A 12,325-nucleotide genomic window follows, 5' to 3' on the forward strand; every position below is an offset into this window, starting at 1 on the left:
TCAATAAATGCTTACTGATTAAAAAATAAGATAAAGTAAAGTAAAGTAAAGTAAAATAAAATAAAATAAAATAAAATAAAATAAAAGTAGAGACCTAAAAGCTGATTGTGAATGACTTACAATTTTTTCCCCTTGGGCTTAGTTAAGAGAAGCATCTTCTAAATTGCTACTTGATTGATGGAATTCTGGGAGCAATATAGAAGAGGCCTTAGTAAAAGTCCCAACATTCAGTACATTTATTTAATTCAGATGTTTTCTATAGGATACCTGGTTTTCAATTATGTCTAGTGCCCACCCTTCTCTCAGAAACACTCTGTTTTGTTACCTACAGAGGATAAATCTTCAGTCTTCTGCTGGGGCAGTAAAGAAGGCAGACACTTAGCTATACAAATTGATGAAGAGATCTAGGTTTGAGCAGTTTTTTTTCCTTTTTTTTTTTTGGTAATAGCTTACTGAGATATAACTCACATACTATACAACCGACTCATTTAAAGTGTACAATTCAATGGTTTTTAGTATATTCACAGAATCGTGCCAAAATCACAATTGATTTTAGAACATCTTTATCCCACCCAAAAGAAACCCATACCCTTGAGCACTCATTTCCCATTTCCTTCTAATCTCCCCTACTCTGAGCCCTAGGCAACCATTAATTTACTCTCTGTCTCTATATATTTGCTTTTTCTGGACATTTCATACACATGGAATCATAAATCTATGGTCTTTTGTGACTGGCTTCTTTCACTTAACATGTTTTCAAGGTTCATTCACGTTAAAATTTGTATCAAAACTTCATTCCATTTATTCCAAATAGTATTTCATTATGTAGATTTACATTTTATTTACCCATTTATCAGTTGATGGACATTTGGTTTGTTTCTACCTTTTGGCTATTATGACTGAGCTGCTACTTAAACAGACTTTCAAGCAATCTTTCTATTTTTAAGCAACACTCTCACCCCCTCTTCAACAAAAGTACCTGATGTTGCCAATTCATGAGCCTAAGTATTCTTTTCCATTTTTCCTACTTCCAGTTTAGGACTGAACATTTTTAAGCCTACTAGGAATTTTCTATCAGTCTGTTTGCTTTCCAGCTTCCAAATTTTATTGTTTCTCCCATTCTCTTTACCTGTGTAGTTAAAAATAACCTTTATTATCACCTTGGTGGGCTTTGGAGGGGAGTAAATGCATCTTTCACTCATCCATTTTTACCCGGAAGTCCCTTCAATTATTTTTATTCTTTATTATAACATATACATTTTAAGGCTCTGCACTTTGCTTTAACTATGACTTATCTCTGTATCTCTTAAGTTACATCATATTTTCATCACTGAGTTCAAAACAGTTGCATGTTATTTCTTTAATTCCTGGGTTACTTACTTAGGAGAGTGTATTGTTTAGTTTCCAAATAGCTGACAATTTTCTAGTTATTTTTTGTAATTAATTTCTGGCTTAATTCCAACATGTCAGAGCACATACTCTAGAATTAATTATTTCCATGTTTTTTATGGTCCAGCATATGTCAATTTGGGGAAAATTTCCACAGGCACTGGAAAAAAATCTGTATTCTCCAAGTGCTGGGTAAAATGTTCTATGCATATATCAATTAGACTCATCTGTTACTTACGTTGTTCAAATCTTGATTTTTTTTTTGTCTTAATGTTCTACTAATTACACAGAGGGCATGCTAAACTATCTTATACGTTGCTTATGGATTTATTGAATTCTTTTAGTTCTGTCAGTTTTTTGCCTACCTGGTTGGCAAAAATTAGAGTAATAATGCCATTAAGGAACACTATTTGTTGGTAAATGTGTAAATTGATGTTTTTCTGAAGAGCAGTCTGGCAATAACAAATTTAAAAACATATTTTGAAACCAGATATTTTACATCTAAAGACCTTAATGTGCACCAAACACTACTCAGCAGCCAAATGGAGTTATGAATCTTCATTTAAACCTTATAATAATCCTCTGATTAGGTATCATCCCCATATTAAGAGTAGAAAAATGAGGCTTATAAAGGCCTATGCTCAAACAAATAGTGATGAAGCCTATACTGAAATTTAAGCTGACTCCAGAATCTCTAAATTAGAAAATCTGTAGCATATGATCCTGTTTATTTAAAGTGAGTATGAGTCTGTATATTCACAGAAACAATTCTGAAATACACATATTGAAAAATAACAGTGATGGGGCACCTGGATGGCTCAGTCGTTAAGCGTCTGCCTTTGGCTCGCGTCATGATTCCAGGGTCCTGGGACTGAGCCCCGCATTGGGCTTCCTGCTCAGCGGGAAGCCTGCTTCCCCCTCTCCCACTCCCCCTACTGATGTCCCCTCTCTCCGTGTCAAATAAATAAATAAATAAATAACAGTGATAAATACTAAAGACAAGATACCATTTAGAGGAATGAAGATAATTATACAAGAAATCTGTGATGAGACTGCTCATACAATTAAGACTAAACATAATTGAGTTTTCTGTCAGCCAGAACTTAAAGACATTTTTTTCCCCTATAACAATGTAATCCTGTTTCTCCCACTCTGACATGTGGCTTACATTAATTCTCCCTCTCATTTCTGACATCAGGTAGAAAAATACAATTTTACATATACCTGTATATATGTATAAACACACACACACACACACACATATATATATATATATATATGCGTATGACTGCCTAGAACAGCTTCCTGCCTAGAACCAAAATTATTCTGCCAGTTATGATTTACCAACTACAGAGAGGGCCGATAAAAATGACTCATTTAAAATATGACTTGAGCCTGTTGTCAGTATAACAACTGTCCCTTTCCCCGTTCTTCACGGTATACATGCCTAAGTTCTGCACTTACATGATAAGACAAAGAACAATGCATCCATATTCATATATATATATGTTCCATGGCTTATTTCTTCAACATTTTGCTTATCCTACTTTTTGAGATTTTACATTAAAAATCTCCATGGGGGCGCCTGGGTGGCATGGCGGTTAAGCGTCTGCCTTCGGCTCAGGGCGTGGTCCCGGCGTTGTGGGATCGAGCCCCACATCAGGCTCCTCCGCTATGAGCCTGCTTCTTCCTCTCCCACTCCCCCTGCTTGTGTTCCCTCTCTCGCTGGCTGTCTCTATCTCTGTTAAATAAATAAATAAAATCTTTAAAAAAAAAAAAAAATCTCCTATCTCTGATAATTGAGTATAACCTACCAATTCTTAGTCACAACTTCCACAACATGCACTAGACTAAATTAAAACAAAGAGCTTCAGGGGTGCCTGGGTGGCTGTCAGTTAAGCATCAGCCTCTGGCTCAGGTCATGTCCTGCATCAGGCTCCCCGCTCAGCAGGGAGTCTGCTTCTCCTTTTGCCCTCACCCCCACTCGTGCTTTCTCTCTCAAATAAATAAATAAAATCCTAAAAAAAAAAAGCGTCAGGAAGTTCTACGATTACAAACTGAAGCTTGAGGGGGAGTAAAGTAGTCTAGAAACAGCCTTATTAAAGGAAATCAGAAACGTTATAACAAGGTAAAGCAACTTTTTCTCTAAAGGGCCAGATAGTAAATATTTTAGGCTTTGTGGGCCACACACAGTTTCTGTCAAGTATTTCTCTTTTCTTACAACCCTTCAAAAAAGTAAAATCATTTTTGGCTTCCTTAGGGCAGTACAAATAAGGTTTTTGGGAGGTTCCAATTAAAATAGTGGATTTAACACTAATAGGTTTTCTTTTCTTTTTAAGGAAATTAACACAGTAGGCAAAATACACAGGAAAGCAAGCAATAGCCACAAATTTTTGTAACCTAAAAAGACAGATGGACAACTGCTTACTACCTCAGTGAATTCCAGAAAGGTGAAGCCAAACCCAGGAGTTGAAAAACCCAATTTATACCTTGGAATCCTCAAGAGTCAGGAACTGGTGGCACCTGCTACTGCTTAAACTGAGAAAAGACAAGGTTAAATAAGGAAAAATGGGTGAAAGCTAAGAAGTAATTAAATCCTTTTAAGTTTCCTCCCCAAATCTACCTGATGGTTGGCTACACAACTCTGAAATGGGGTCACCAGATATAACTAAAAATCTGTGTACCCTACCAAAAATGGGGAATGAGAAATCCAGTCTCTCTCTCTCTCTCTCTCTCTCTCACACACACAGGGCAAACCTACAGCCCTCAAGAAGATTGTGTTTTCCCCCAAGAGGAAATACTTCCCAGACATAAAGGTTTTCTCAAAAAAATGGCTCACTTGCACCGCCATGCAATGAAGCTCAAAGTCTTCAAGACCCCATCAATTCAAGCTTTTAGTCTCAAGATAACATCCAAGGATTACTGACACCTGAAGCAAGCCTCCAACATAAAAGTCAGAAAACAATTTAGAAGAGAGTCTCCAAGAAGAAACAAGGGCAAAAAAAAGACACTTTTATACCCTTGGAAATTAGAGAAGAAAATGCATCCATGAAACTAGCAAAGGATAATCTCTATAAAAAAGAATTTTTAAAGAACAAAGAGTTCTTGGGAAATCAAAATCTTGCTGGCAAAAATGAAAAATTCAGCTAAAGGCTTAGGAAATAAAGTTAATGAAACCTCTCATACAACATAGAGCAAAAAGACTAGGAGATGAAAAAGAAAAAAGAAAAACAAATGTCCAAAGACTAGTCTGAGATACAAACAGAACTAGCAGAAATAACAGAAAACTTTGAGAGAGAGAAACAAAAGGAAGGAGAGGAAACTACTATTAAGGACTGAATAGTGTCTCTCTGCCACCGCCCCATTATGTTGAAGCCCCAACTCCCAAAGTGACTGATTTTGGAGACAGGTACTTTAGGAGGTAACTTAGGTTAAACGAGGTGTCATAAGGGTGGGGCCCTAATCCAACTAACCGGGTATCCTCATAAGGGGAGGAGGAGAGAGTTAACTCTCCATACAGAAAGGCTTTGTAACAGGACACAGTGAAAAAGCAGCTGTCTACAAGCCAGGAAGAGATCTCATCAGGAACCAACCCTTGATCTTAGACTTCTCAGCATTCAAACTTAGAAAATAAATTTTTGTTGTTTAAACCACCCAGCCGGTGGTATTTTGTAATGGCAGCCCTAGCAGACTAATATAATCATTAATGAAATAATACAAGAAAATTTCCCAGAACTGATAAATGTAATTTTGCAGGTCTGAAGGCACAGTGAATATCCAGGAAAACAGACAAATACAGATGTATGCCAAGTCACACCATCATAAAATTTCAGAATACAAGAGATACAAAATTCCAAAAAAGCAAAAAAAATTGGGATCCGGAATCAGAATGTTTTCAAAATTCTCAAAAGGATCACAAGCCAGAAAACAATGGAGAGATGCCTTCAGAATTCTGAAAGTAAATTATTTCTAAACTAGAATTCATTACCCACCAAAATCCCATGGGAAGACCACAAAAAAAGAGGGCATTTTATTATGCAAGATCTCAGTCTTTCACAGGAATTGACTATGGGATATATTCCATCAAAGGAAGGGTCAAACCAAAAAAAGAACTACATGATTCACAGAAAATAGGAGATTTAACACAGAAGAAAGACAAGGGGAAGTCACTAGTCTTATGGTAAAGGAAGAAATTCCAGAAAACTACTATGGACAAGACAGAAAGCTGCTCCCAACAGGTCCAAAAACTGGTAGACAAGAAAGGAGTAACTTTACTCCCAGGTATACATACACAAAAGAAATGACTGTTACGCCCACTGGAAGACTTGCAGGTAAATGTATATAGCAGCTTTATTCACAATAGCTAAAAAACTAGCTACAAACCAAATATCCATTAATGGTGAATTTTTTTAATTGTGTATTTCATCCAACAGAAAACTACTATCAGTAAAAAAGACCAACTACTGCTGTACCCAACATCATAGGTGCATCTCACAAACACAATATTAAGCAAAAATAGTCACCCACAAAAGACTGTATACTTTATGGTTCCATTAAGTTCAAGAACAGGCAAAAATGATATAGGTCACAACAGTGATTAATTTTGGGGGATAGAAAATAGTGATTGAGAAGACACATGAGAGAGCTTTCTGGAGCGCTGGAAATATTCTATACCCTGATCTGGGTGAGGGATGCAAATATAAAAACTCACTGAGTTGGGGGCGCCTGGGTGGCTCAGTCATTAAGCATCTGCCTTCAGCTCAGGGCATGATCCCAGCGTTCAGGGATAGAGCCCCGCATCGGGCTCCATTCTCCGCTGGGAGCCTGCTTCTTCCTCTCCCACTCCCCCTGCTTGTGTTCCCTCTCTCACTGTCAAAAAAAATAAAATAAAATCTTAAAAAAAAAAAAAAAACTCACTGAGCTATTCAATGAAATTTGTGTACTTTGCTATTTTAAAAAATTTAAATGATACTTTCTCTAACAAGTTTTTAAAGAAATCAATGACATTTTCAATTGCATCATCCCACAACAGTAATTAATCAAAGGGGAAAAAAAATCTAAGGCTTTGCATACAAAGATCTTTATTTCAGAATTATTTTTACTAGGGAAAAAAACACCTGGAAAAAATATTTAAATAAACGAGTCCCATGCAAACCCTGAATTTTTCTCGAGTGAGAAGAGAAATTATTTGGTCTTTTTTTTTTATTACCAGCAGCCAAACTTAACATTAATTAACCTAAGGGAGCCATCTGCCCAGCGGGAAGAGCATGTTCACAGGTTCCAAGGCAAAAAAAATCTTGGCCTTTGAAAGGAAAAGGAGGGGAAAGGGAAAATGGCAAGAGATGCAGCTAGAAATGGGCAAAAGCCAAATCACGGAAGGCCTTCTATATGGCCTTTTTAAGGATACGGAGGGGTGCCTGGCTGGCTCAGTCGGTGGAGCGTGCAACTCTTGTTCTCAGGGTTTTGAGTTCGAGCCCCACACTGGTTGCAGATATTACTTAAAAATAAAATCTTAAGAAGGAAAAAAAAATATGGAAAAGAAATGGGAAAAAAAAACATAGAAAGATTAAAGTAACTGACTTCCCAGGGCAGAATTCTGGGGGGAAGGGGCTGTACACAAAGTATTCTAAATGTTTCTAAACATAAAAAATGTTATCATGCAAGAACATATAGTACCTGGAAGCAATAAAAAATTTCTAAGGAAAATTTTTCAAAGTCTTATTTAATTAAAAGAATGTTTTTGTGGTAAATATAAATTTTTGTTTTGCTGGAATGCCCCAAAAATACAAGGGCATATTAAATTCTTTGTTATATCAATTATTTGAGTTGATCTAAATACAACATGATTTGGAAAATAAGTACTGAAATTTTTGGAAGGCTGATTCTAAAAAAACAAAAAAAGCTTTTTAGATGCATCCATTTTTTTTTTTTAAAGATTTTATTTATTTGACAGGCAGCGAGACAGGGAACACAAGTAGGGGGAGTGGGAGAGGAAGAAGCAGGCTCCCAGTGGAGGAGCCTGTTGTGGGGCTTGATCCCAGAACACCAGGAATCACACCCTGAGCCGAAGACAAACGCTTAACGACTGAGCCACCCACGTGCCCCTAGATGCATCCATTTTTTAAAGGCTATTCTCCACATGATCTTAGCCAAAAGGCCGAGAAGCGATTTTTAAAGGCTATTCTCATTGCTTTATTCATTTGGTCTGTTTCAACAAAAGCAGAAATTATTCATACCATACTTATGTCCAATTCAGCAATCCTTAAATACAATTTCAGGAATTAGTAATGAGAGAATCAGTGTTTTAATGGTTTATTTTAGCAGATAATTTATTTAAACAAAAAACAAGCCATCATAAACAAAAAATAAAAGAAAAACAGCTACTAACCTGTTTAAAACCAAAAGGGTAAAACATTTCTCCCAGAAATATTTCACCTGATAGTTTTTTATGCTACCTTACATTACACTATTCAACTCTTGCTACGTAAGTGTAAAAGACAAAACAAAACAAAAAAACAAAAACAAAAACACCAAGACAATCCCATGCTGCAGAACACTTTAGTTAAAGAGGGAAAAAAAATGTCAAGAGCAAATATAAAAAAGCTCTGACTACCCAAACTGAACAAATGTTTTCAGAATATTTTGCTCAATAAACAGATTGCTCAATAATCAGGTTTCTGACAGATGAACAAGAGGACAAAGCAGCAATCAGTCTCTTTGAATTAAGAGATTCAAACAAACTAAACTCAAGGAGTAAAAATTCTAAGAGAGCCATTCACTTTTTAATGAATCATGGGTCAACTATAGAAATGACAATATTATTTTTGTTAATGCTGTTAATACATCTAACAAGCATAGAAAAAGACTTTAAATCAGTTTTAATGATTTAAACAATCCAAGTCATGAAGATCCCACTGCCCTCACATACAAATTTTTAATCTATGGAAGGTATAAAGACACAAAATGCAAAGTAAAGTGAAGCAAACAATTTAAAAAAATGCATTCCAAGAGATGAAAAGTAGTATAGCTTCTTAGGAAATAACACGGGGAAAAAAGTTTTTTTAAAGAATACACAGACCAAGGGGCACCTGGGTGACTCAGTCAGTTAGGCGTCTGCCTTGGGCTCAGATCATGATCCTGGAGTCCCAGGATGGAGCCCATATAGGGCTCCCTGCTCAGCGGGGAGTCTGCTTCTCCCTCTGCCCCTCACCCTGCTGGTGCTTTCTCTCCCGCACTTGTTCTCTCTCAAATAAATAAACAAAATCTTACCCAAAAAAAAAGAATACACAGACCTTAAGTTAAGAAATCAAGGTGTGAGTTTCAGCTCTGCCACCAGCATTAGATGTGTGAATTTTTGTGCAGCTATTCTGTATGGCTTTCATTTTCCTTACCTATAAAACAAAAGGTTGGAATTCCAACGTTCCCACAGTATTGTTCCATGATATTATGATACAAATCCACATAAAGCTCAAAAAACAAAAACAAAACAAAACAAAAAAAAAACCCAAGGAATGATAAAACAGTAAGGGCAATGGGTTCAAAGGAAAGCAACAATACAGAAAACTGAAGGACCTGGAAGGCTGCACTGACTTCAGGACCAAAAACGAAACTTCAACAAAATATGACTTCATTTGCTACTTTGGTAATTTGGGGGGTAGGGGACTTCTTTTAAAGAATAGGCAGGCTATGCACAGGCAATCAAATTCTCAACAAAGGTAGAAAAACTCAGAATCTGAATGAGGATGAGATTGGTTTAGGATGGACAGCTCCCACAGAGAAATAGTGCTGTCGTAAGAAAAAAAATAGGTTTTGAGCAGACTACTAGAAGACTAGGAATTCGGAGGTATACTCTGTAGATAATAGGAAGCCATTGCTAGTTTCAGCGAGGGACATGGGGAATACATAATTTTAAGATTAAGGTGGAAGGCAGGACACACTGGGTAGGGAGAAAGAGTAGGCCAGAAAACGCAATTACAAGCTAGTGGAAAGGAATATATCTCAAAGAAATTACCAAAAAATGGCTGACAAAAATTAGCCAATGCTATGTGGATACGGGATGTCAAAAACAAAACCGAGGTTTGTGTCCAGGTAGCTGCAAGCGTAATATTACCAAACAAAGTCAGCCTATGGAATCAGTAAAATAAGGATCATCCAGATAGAATTATTGTCTTAATTAAATAATCTTTAAGAATTAGTTGTCTTCCTGAGGCGCCTGGGTGGCTCAGTCAGTTGAGAGACCAACTCTTCGTTTTGGCTCAGGTCAAGATATCAGGGTCCTGAGATCCAGCCCAAAGTCCCATCGGTCATGCTCTGTGCCCAGCAGGGAGACCCCTTCCCTCTCCCTCTGCGCCTCCCTCCTCCTCACCCAAATGAGCAGGCAGGATGATCTCTAAATAAATAAATTTTTAAAATAAATATCAGTTGTCTTCCTAAAACAGCACACCCAAGTATTTATGAAGAATTTGTTAAATGCTTAGTGCTTTCACAAGTTTCCTCCAATTTTACTTATCGACTAAATAACAAATCATTTAGTCTTCTGATGTAGGTAGGGAATATTTGGTATTTTTCCGTATTATAAAGGTAAGTAAATTGTGAAAGTTATTAGACTATGATACTATGATAAGAAAAAATGGACTACATTCTGTATTTATTAAATTAAGTCCTCCTGACAAGTGATTTATAACAATAATCACATTAAATCTACCTTCAGTTTTTGGCAAGAAAGTTCTCAAAGGTCCAAAAGAAAAATAAACCCAGGGGCATAAAGTACCATTCAGTATCTAACAAAACATTCCGTGTGTGCTTCAAATTTTATTTACGTGGACCTGAAAGCACTGGTAAAATCTGGACTAAAAGATAATGCATAGAAAAATAAAGTGAACAATTTAAAATTTAATATGTGAACAAGCACAGCCGAATCTTGAGCACTCTGCGAATAGGGTTTACAGATATTATAGCTAATTTCTCCAGATCACAATTTTCCCAAAAAAGAAAATTTCAGACTCTATGATCAGGATGGAACGAAACTACTATTAATCAACCAATGCATATTTCTTGTTACTATCAAACCGTGATGGGAGCCTACTTAAGAATTGAATATAACTGGCAATTATCAAACAAAACCTTCCTCTTGGATTATTTACCCATTTACTTTGTGACCTCGATGAAGATTAAGATTTTAGGAACAGTGCTTTCCAGGTGTTTAGTAAATTGTATAGTTGGTTTTTCATTAATCTACCAAAATAAGACTTTTCAAAATGAATACCTCTTGCAACATTTACCCGTTTTGACCAGACACTGAGCTTCTTTGCTCACCGCCCAAGATGAGATTCGAAAATTCTCAACTTCATTCTTTCTTAACTCCTATGTTTTCTTACCAAATCTAACGGGTAGAATTATTTTTAGGTGACCAGCTCATCGTTCGACATTAAGTGAGCGCCTATAAGGTTACAGTTTTCAGCCCTAAACAAAATCCAGCTTCCCGAGCTTCTAACGGCAAATTTAACTTTTATGGAAACACCACAAAATGTCACGAAACCAAGTACTGAGATAATTTTTTTTTTTTACCGGATATATTACACTTAAGTCAAAAGCTCACAGCCAGCCGAAGCAACAAGCAAGCGTACGAAACTACAGCAGGTCCACAGGATTAAAATAACCCAGATTTCCCGAGAACGAGGGAAACTGCTGCGGCGGGGGGCACAGGGCGCATCCCAGGATGTCCACCCTCAGCACAGGTTACCGCCCCCTCCCCTCCTGGAGGTGAGCGCGCCGCTTCCCTCTTCTACCACGTCCCTACCTTCCTCGCCTCCGATTACGCCACAACAGGCAACAGGACTTTTTAGCGAGAAAAAGAACCAGGAGAGCGCGAGCGCCGTACACTCGACCTCCCAGCCTCGCAGGAGCGGCCAGCCAAAGCGAGGCCTGGGGCTGCGCGGTCCAGGGCACAGGCCAGAGGGTCGCGCGGAGCCGCGATGCAAACGCCCAGACCCGGCGGAGCGGCCTCCCCGCCCCCTCCGGCTCAGCTCAGGGCCGGCAGACGGCGCCCGGGGGGCTAACTTCGCCGGAGAAGAGGAAGCGACGCAGCGAGTAACAGGCTGTGTGGACGCATGGGGAAAGGAAAGGCTGTCTGTGCTCTGCCTACCGGCGGGACCTTCTCACCTTCCCTCTGCCGGGTCCGTGCGGCCCCAGCTCACCTGAGGAGGGCACCGGGAGACCACCGCGGCCGCCGCGATGGCCGTTACGGCACGAGGCCTCCGCTCTGCCGCCGCGTAGCTCTCGGGAGAGGGGCGGGACGCGCGCGGCGGGCGGGCGGGGCTCCGGCGCCGACTGGCCGGGAGGCCGTAGGCGGATCCGCGCGGGCAGGAAACCCCCTCCCGGCGCAATCCGATAGGTTCAGTCGCTCCCTTCTCTCCTATCCCTGAAGCGAGAGCTGTCTGCGCCGCGCTCGGATTGGGCCAGCCCTCCTGTCAATCAAGTGCTGAGCTGGGCGTGGAGCAAACAGGCTGTTCTGCAGAGAGTGAGCGAAAGGCGAAGTGGCTGGTCTGACCCTGGACCATGTCGTTTTTGCGTCTCCGGTTGCTGTAGCTGATTACTTTGGGCCTTCCTCCTCAGCGCCACGTTAGGGACTCCACAGCAGAAATTACTGCTTCTTGAGTTCAGCCCCAAATGTTCTGGGAGCTTCCTCCTGGTTTCTGCACCTGAAGAGGGTCTTGCCGACAGAAGGTTTTTAGGGGCAGGGAGAGAAAACGAAAAACAAACCAAAAGGCCTGGAAATAGGAACCTGAGAGAAAAATGTAAGATGTGTGGTTAATTTGAGCCACAAACCAGAATAAGCTGAGTCTGAGGGCCTTCCAAGTGCCACGGTGCGTGGATAGCTTCCAGTCTCAGCTGCGGTAGCCATGCCGTGAGGAGGACAATGACCTTCGGTGCCAGG

At 39.3% G+C, this 12,325-nt stretch overlaps 1 protein-coding gene across 5 annotated transcripts in view; it reads right to left on the minus strand.

The window, feature by feature from the left end:
• The window catches only part of NCK1 (NCK adaptor protein 1), a 78,314-nt gene extending 66,594 nt beyond the window's left edge, over positions 1-11,720 (minus strand). Inside the window, exons 1-2 of one of the 5 annotated variants that reach the window (XM_057315879.1) lie at positions 11,551-11,683; positions 8,682-8,780 (exon numbers count right to left, since the gene is read on the minus strand). The gene's annotated coding sequence lies outside the window, so the exon portion shown is untranslated. Of the gene's footprint in view, positions 1-8,681; positions 8,781-11,533 lie in introns of all 5 variants that reach the window. The other 4 variants (XM_057315881.1, XM_057315880.1, XM_057315878.1 and 1 more) reach the window with 4 other exon arrangements.
• Positions 11,721-12,325: the final 605 nt, after the last annotated feature.

This window comes from Ursus arctos, unplaced genomic scaffold, assembly GCF_023065955.2.
Source record: "Ursus arctos isolate Adak ecotype North America unplaced genomic scaffold, UrsArc2.0 scaffold_20, whole genome shotgun sequence".
NCBI classification, from domain to species: Eukaryota; Metazoa; Chordata; class Mammalia; order Carnivora; family Ursidae; genus Ursus; species Ursus arctos.